Source organism: Hippoglossus stenolepis, chromosome 3 (assembly GCF_022539355.2).
Source record: "Hippoglossus stenolepis isolate QCI-W04-F060 chromosome 3, HSTE1.2, whole genome shotgun sequence".
In the NCBI taxonomy this organism is placed as follows: Eukaryota; Metazoa; Chordata; class Actinopteri; order Pleuronectiformes; family Pleuronectidae; genus Hippoglossus; species Hippoglossus stenolepis.
The window spans coordinates 2904515-2912994 of NC_061485.1; positions in this window are offsets into that span (position 1 = coordinate 2904515).

Sequence of the window (8480 nt, forward strand, 5' to 3'; positions counted from 1 at the left end):
CCTTTTGGGCACATAAAAAGTAATTGCATCCATCGTTAGTCATACATTTCATTTCACTCTTTATTCTACTGAACTCGACGTGTCTGGAGCAGGTGAACTTCCTCTCGTTCGTTTCCTCCTCCAGGCTTCACCCGTCTTATAAAAACATCTAACAACCAAATAGAACTGGTTTTAAAAGGCCTCATTGTACCGTGAATCCTCCAGTTTTATACGTTCATCATGCACTGTGATGCATCTGTTCGATGCTCGTGTTATTCAGTTTTTTAAGTGAAGCCATCAGCAGCACAGAGTGAATATAGTGAATATATGTCTCATGAGGATCCTTTAAACTTTTATCCGTCGTGTTGATGGAACTGTTAAACCGAGATGCACAAACTGGGGAAATAGTTTTTCTTTAGTTCCAACAGAGACACAGTTTTAATTTGCTCCCCCTCACATTGAGCAGGAATGGAATCCCTCTGGTGATGTCGGGGCCTCCCCATTAAGCCTGGTTGTAATTTTAATGTAGATGTTTTTGCGGCCACAGTCTTTTTACGTGGTTGGGCAGAGTAAACTGCGGTGGCACATGGAAGAGGAGGATGGAGCGAAGGGTCTCGTGCACAAACACCTGATGAGAAGCTAACAAGTCTTCTGTCTGACTCTGGAACATGGATCCAGAGTCGTCTCCGTGGTGTGGGGACGGCAGATTGGATAGAAACCTCCTTCATATAGACAGAATCCATGTGTGTGAATGTGACACTTGAGGGGTTGATTAGAAAAGCTCCATATAAATGTTGTGATTTACTTCACTGTTCCTCAAGTTTTGACTTAAAGTCGCACGATAAATATAAAGGAATAAATACATAATACAATAAATACAGCGTTTCATTAATTAAAAATAAGAGTCACTGCCACAGGACTTTCCTTGGTTGACTCTGCTCGAAAACAACAGGAATGTCATTCGATAATGGAACAAAAATGTTTAATAAAGGAGAGAAATCAGAAAACATAAACAAGCGAGTGAAGCAGGCAGAGTTCAGGGAGTTAGTGTCCAAAAGACAATCAGTCAAAGGTCTGCACGCTCATCGAAAAAGACAAAAGTGCTTAAAGAAAAGTTTGTCTCGAAGCTCAGGGGACGCTTCACGTCTCCGGTTAAAAGAAAAACCATCAAGTAAATAACAGAGTGGAAACTGTTTAGATCAATAATCAGCAGAAGAAGCTCAGAACTGCTGAACACCGGCAACTACACACAAATCCCTCAGCGCTTCATTTGCACTGCTGCATGTTGAAGGAAATGTGATTTTTAATGTCCACGTCAACACCTCCGACTCAGCGGTGCAGGAGAACTGGCTGCAGCAGATTATTAAAAAGCTGCGGACGGACTTTGTGTTTAGCCCACAGACGTAAGCAGCTGCTGACAGACGGCCTCTAAACACATTGTTAGCACACACTTAACTTCACAGATACACACAGTTGGAGGTTGATGTGGTCGCGGGAGATCGGAGGGCGAAGGCCTGTTGTCTCTCCGTCGTCTCATTTAGGGAAACCTCCATGTACGTCCAACTGAAGATGAATAATGCTAATGCTTTGCACTTGTATTATTACAGCAGCGTACCTTCCCTTCGGCTAAGCAGCAGTTTGCAGTTGATAGAAAGGAGGCCTGTGAGATCACACCGTGTGTTGCGTACTCGTGGTCGTGAAGGGCAAAAGAAAAGGATAAAAGAAACAACAGCAGCTAAAGCAACCAGATAAGTTATTATAATTTTGCAGACTTCCCGAGTTCCCGTTGCGACTTGTGGTGGCGTTTACACGAATGTTCACAACCGGGAACTAATCTTTTCGAGTATTTCCGACACAAGGCACAAGGTAACGCTTAACCATGACAAGCTGCAGATGAATTTGTCCAGTTTCTCCCAAAAAACATCCCTCATATCCGCTGAGTTGTCTCTGCGGTGTTGCACACTTTGATGAAAGACACCCTGGTGACACCAGCAGAAAATAAAAGCCTCTGTAATCTGCTTTCCCTGTGGCCGCAGATAAAAGTCCGCTGGTTTGAGGTCTGAAGAAGAGGAAACAGGGGAGGAAACAAAGGACAGCTGATGAAGAGACGAGGGGAGAGAGCGAGGGGGGCAGCAGTGATTGGAAAAGGCCCGTCCCAGCAGAAGAGAGACAGGAGAAGCACATGTAGGGGGCTTCCACGCAGCCAGAGCACGGGGCAAATGTGCAACAGATGCTCAGGGTGTGTGAGCATGTGTGAGTTATGGGCTGTTCAGTGTCACGCAATGGCAACGCAAGCTTATCTGCACATCGTATCTCCAACACCTGGACTCCCGACTGTGCTCCGCTGATGCTCGCGTACAGAAACCTTACAAACACACTCACACACACACAGACACAGACACACACATGCACATGGACAGAACGCTGCTGTACTTTACACGGACGAATTCAACACAGACCATGTAACAACTGGACCCTGTTACGGGATTAAAGATTGTGCCGCTGCCACGTCCTGATGCGGCGGCTCGCGGTGGCCCCGACATCTTACGAGGACACTTAAAGTCGGTCCTTCCTGTGATTTGTCACCCGGCTGTTTGTGATATCTGCTCCTGGTTACTGCCAGCTCGCCCTTTCAGGAGCTTCAAGGAGAGTTTGAACACGTAGGTCATCTTCTATCAGGATACGAGAGGCATGCAGCAGCGATAAAGCCTCCACATGCAGGACAGCTGCTGCTGCTGTGTTTCCTACCTGTGGGCCTGCAGAGGTAAACTCAGGTCAGCGGTTCCGGTCGTAGAACGTTCCAAACCTTCAATACTTTCTTCTAGGATTTAAATCCATTTCTACTTTTCTGCTTAAAGGTACAATACGTAACTTCCGAGTTGCTGTCTTCACCACCAGCGCCGATAAAAAAATCGACCTGACGTCACTCATGTTCAGGGATGAGGTGAAGTGTTGAAGTTATATTCACGTTACGCAGCAGACAGCAAAGAGTGGAAGGAAAACACAGCTAACTGGCTAACAGGCTAACTGTGTGTATTTACACCACGTGAAGTTAAAGTGGAGACAGAGCGACGCACAAAGTGAATATTACAAGATCAAGTGAATACTACAATGAAACGTCTCGTTGCCTCGGATCAAACTGGGGATTCCCTCATGAAAATACACGAGAGAACAAAACGTTTAGACATTTCAATGAAGAATTGTGACAAATTACGTTTTTAATATTGCAAAAACTATCACAAGTGGAATTTTGACATGATCAGAGTTTACAAGACGTAAACTGGTGATTATCTGACATGATGTAAATATTATATACCTCATTGTGATCTCTAGTAAATGTGTGATCAACAACATTACGTAAAAAAAACTAAAATATTATATAGACACGTTTTTGCTTCATCGTGAGAGGTGGAGCCGGACTGAGCCTCGGAGGACACTGCACCCATTGGGCGGTACTAGCTGTCAATCACACTGTGGTAGCCACACCCCCCAATGCACATGGTGCTTTAAGGTCTATTTGAGTCTAAATTGACCCACGTGAGTAAACAGAAATGATCCTAACGTGACGTGACGCAGGTGAAGGCCGCACAAGGCACCAGAGGCTGTTTCCCACATCACGAGATCTCAGCAAGTAACTCGACAAAGCAGTAAAATCACAGTGACGTCATAATGACAGGGGCAGCGGTAGCGTGAGGGGGCTTCCACTAATTGGGAGGTTGGTGGTTCGGTCCTCTGATCCAAAGTGCACATGATGGCATTTGCATGAACCATAAACAAAACTGGAATTTTCTATTAATGTCACTAACAATTAGGAGAACAGCTTCCACTTTAGTTCCTGAGGTACGAATCAATGCGCCAGTCGTCCTCTTATTATCCAGATGAACCAGTAAAAGCCATGTATGGAAGGAATGAGCCGCCCGACGGGTGACTCACTGTCAGCTCCCTGCCCAGATTCCTCCTGCGTCCACAGCACAAGCTTGACTCAATCATCTCGCTGGGAAATGAAGTTGCATCACGCAACATTGTCCACAAAGGTTTCATGACAAGAGCCGGAGACCAACGAGCAAACGGCACGGCAAGCTCCATGTGAGGGTTCTAACCTTTTCTTAATGACGCACAAGAGCCGCTGCAGAAATGTAATCGTCAAAATTTATGTTATTTTAAAGAGAAACGATTAGTTTTACAAGTATATTCAGGCTGAATAGAAAAATCATAAAGAAACGTTCTGTTGTGGTTCAGGCTTCAAACAGTGATGTCACCGAACTCAGACTGTGGTCGTGTTGCATGTGTGTGATTTTGAATGTTTTGCGTACTCGTGGTCGTGAATGAGTTTCTGAGCCCGATGAAGTGAAGCCGCACTGACTCTGTGCTTCTTCGTCCCTGATGCACACGGCTCCTGCTGCTCGTCTTCTCTGATCGGACACACGTGTCCAACATCAGCTCAAACCAGAATATCATTTAACCCTTGTGTTGTTCCTGGGTCGAATTGACCCAGAGTGAGTGTGTGTGTGTCTGTGTGTCTGTGTGTGATCATACGCAAGCCCTGGCCGGTCAGGGTTCGGGTTAGGGTGACCCAAGGATTGTCATTATCCAATTCTCCTGGGGTAATTGAGACCAATGGATTGTCATTCTCGATTGTCATGGGAGGGGTCATTCAGACCCCCAGAGAGGGCGCTGTGGTGCTCTGTGGGGTCATTTAGACCCACACCTGATTCCAATTGAAATCAAGGGGGGGTACATTAGACCCACATATAAGTCTCAGTGTGCCACTCTCTCACGGACCATGGCACGATGTCGCGTCAGGAGCGTTTCACCAGAGAACAGGTTCTCCAACAGCTATTCTCCCAGCAACCATCCTCTGAACCCGAAGAGGACGCGAAAAGGCCAGACCGAGAAGCGGACGGACAAGGAGATGGAGAAGCAGACCGAGAAGCAGACAGAAAAGCAGACCGAGAAGAAGACAGAGAGGACGGAGACAGAGACGGAGACGGAGACAACGGCGATAGCGAAGAAGACGAAGACGGCGCGGTGACTACGAAGGCAGCCGACGGTGACGAAGACTACGACCCAGTGGGTGATGCTTCTGCAGATTCTTCATCCATGGAAGAAGAAGAAGAAGGAGGACAAGACCACGGCGACACCACCACCACCACCACCACCGGACTCGTGGAAAGAGAGACCTTCCCCTCAAGAAACGGGGAAATAACATGGTCCTCGAGGGCGTATGGCTGAGAGGAGGGCCACTGCTCCTCCTCCTCCTCCTCCTCCTCCTCTTCCTCCTCTGCTGCGGTTCAAAGCGGGGTCCTCCGCGATATTTCGTGCCACGATGCCCCTAAAACTCTTCCACACGTACTCCAGACTGCTGCGCTTCGACGACCACGAGGCAGGAGCGCATGAGGCAGCCACGGACAAATTGGCGGCCGTGCGAGAGGTCTGGGACGCGTGGGTGTCCTTGCTACCGCACCTCTACAACCCGGGGCCGAAGTGACCGTGGACGAGCAACTGGTTCCGTTCAGAGGTTAGTCTTTTTTTTTTATATTATTATTATGTTATGTTAGTTATGTTATGTTATGTTATGTAGATAGCGGCTGCTAGTCCTCATCCTCATCTCATCTCCTCTCATCTCTTCTCCTCCTCTTCTTCTCCCTAGGCCGGTGTCCATTCCGTCAGTACATGCCCAGCAAGCCGGCGAAATACGGGATCAAGTCGTGGGTGGCCTGCGATGCGAAATCAAGCTACACTTGGAAGATGCAAGTGTACACCGGAAAGCCGAGCGGCGGACGCCCAGAACGGAACCAGGGTTGCGGTAGTGCTCGATGTAACGGAGGGACTGCACGGTCAAAATGTCACGTGCGACAATTACTTCACCTCCTACGAACTCGCGCGGCAGCTCCTGGAGAGGAAGCTCACCGTGGTCGGCACTGTTCGGAAGAACAAGCCCGAGCTCCCGACCGGGCTGCTCGCGGTCAAGGGAAGAGAGGGTGTCTCATCCAAGTTCGCATTCACGCCCACCGCCACTCTGGTGTGTCCCTACATCCCAAGAAAAACAGGAATGTGGTGCTCCTGAGCACACGGCACCCTGAGGCCGACATCAGCGACCGCGAGCGAGGGCAGACCGGTCATCGTCCTGGACTACAACCGCAACAAAGGTGGCGTGGACAACCTAAACAAGGTGATCGGAGCGTACAGCTGCAGGAGGATGACGCGCGCTGGCCCTGGTCGTCTTTCACAACATTCTCGACGTCTCTTCCTACAACGCCTTCGTATGGAGAGAGATCAACCCAGACTGGATGCCGGGCAAGCGGACAAGCGGAGGGTGTTCCTAGAGCAGCTGGGAAAGGCTCTGACTCCGTTCATCGCACGAAGGAGCGCATCCCCCGCGGACGCGTCCACCGGGTTGTGAAGGCTGTAAAAGCCGCCGCCGCGCCGCCGCCATGAGCTGTTGACTACGACGCTCGACCCGAGTGTCCGGCCTCCTCCATAGCCCTAGCAGCAGCCCCGCTCGGGGCGAGTAAGAGGAAGAGGTGTCAGATATGCCCCAGGAAAAAGGACTGTAAAACTCACACCATGTGCCGCGGGTGTAACAAATACATCTGCAAGGGCTGCTCACTTGTCTATTGTCCTACGTGTGCGTCCTAATATGGGGTGGACTATGTGAGGGGGCCAACAGCCGGGGGAAGCAGGGACAACACAAGGGTTATTATCATTAGTTTTTTTAATCTAATTATCTGAAGCAAATTATTTTGAGATGAAGTTTTTGTTGCACGGTTGATGTGTGAGACGTGTTTGTGTAATAGTGAGTCACTGTGTGCGTTAAACTGTGTGTTTACAACCTCGAGGACAGAGAAAAACAATCAGAGACAGAAGCAACACAGTCGAAATCAACATGTTCTAGATTTGACTTTGATATTAAATCTTTTATTCGAATAATAGTAAAATGAGTCACACACACAAACACACACACACACACACACACACACACACACACACACACACACACACACACACACACACACACACACACACACACACACACACACACAGAGAGAGAGAATGGCGCAGGTTAAAAGAGCTTCTATAAAAACAGCAGATTAAAACCAGAATCAACAGAGATGAAGAGAGACAGATGGAAAACTAACTACTGGGCACAAAGTGGTGGTATCACACACACACACACACACACACACACACACACACACACACACACACACACACACACACACACACACACACACACACACACACACATGCTTTTACATCATATCTGTGATTACACCCATAGGCATGCATTTAAACCAACACACGCTTTGCAGATATTTGTGTGTGTGTGTGTACAAAGAGGATCCAGATGTCAGTGCAGGTCAAAGAGGCCTCATGGAGACCTGTGTGTGTGTGTGTGTGTGTGTGTGTGTTGTGTGTGTGTGTGTGTCTGTGTGTGTGTGTGTGTGTGTGTGTGGTGCAGGCCAGGCGGTGAGGAGAGTCTCTGGGGGACGTCCCACTCAGACTCACACTGGTTGTTTATTACACGGCTCTGTCTCTGTGTTGGTTTCATGTTTAGGTAAAAGCACAAAAGACAGAAGTTTACAAAAGAATCACCTGTTGTGGGAGTTTCCACTCAAACCAGTAAACTGGTGACACGTTAGAAGAAGGAACTAGTGTGAAGCAGCGGATGTGACACAAAAGACAACAGACAGAACAATACTTTTAAAACGTGACATTACTTTGACTCTGTCTGAAAACACAGGCAGAGACGAGGATGTCCTACAACAGGAAGGAGCCTCTTCTCTGAACGAGCATCAGCGGCGTCCAAACGGTTTCACAACAAAATACCAAACTCGGGTTCTGGCGTTCTGACATTCACCAGAACCTCGGCTTCCAGCTGGCAAATCATCTTAGACGTGTTTAAACAGATGATTTGCTTTTATAACTAAGTGATGTCGACAGCAGGGACATGAATCATCTTCTGAAGCAGGTGCATGTTGATGAATTCCTCTCAGCAGGATTCACTCTGAGGGCCGAGCTGGAGGACGCTGCCCTCTGCTGCCCTCTGCTGCTCAGCAACCACACGTGGGCTCGTTCTGCTCTCTGACTTTACGCTCCTCAAATGACTTTAACTAATGTAACTACAGGTTTAAACCCTCCTCTGAAATTAAACTTTAAAAGTGTGGAATTCTACTTTATTCTCTTGTTTCATCATCTCTCTTTTTTTTTAAATCTTGTTTTAATTGCTGTTCTTTTCACTCACATTATTCCCTCTGCTGCTGAGGTGACGTTTCTGCTCCTGTTGTGTCTGTTTGTCTGTTTGTTTGTTTGTTTGTTTGTTTGTTTGTTTGTTTGTTTGTTTATCAGCAGGATTTAGCAAAAACTACTGAACAGTTTTAAACTTGTGTGGATCCAGAGAAAGGAGCTGATCCAGGAAGTTGTTAATCTCTTTCTTAAACATTGAGGTTTGGATAGTTTTCAACATTATTTTTGTTGTTGTTGTTGTTATTGTTGTTACC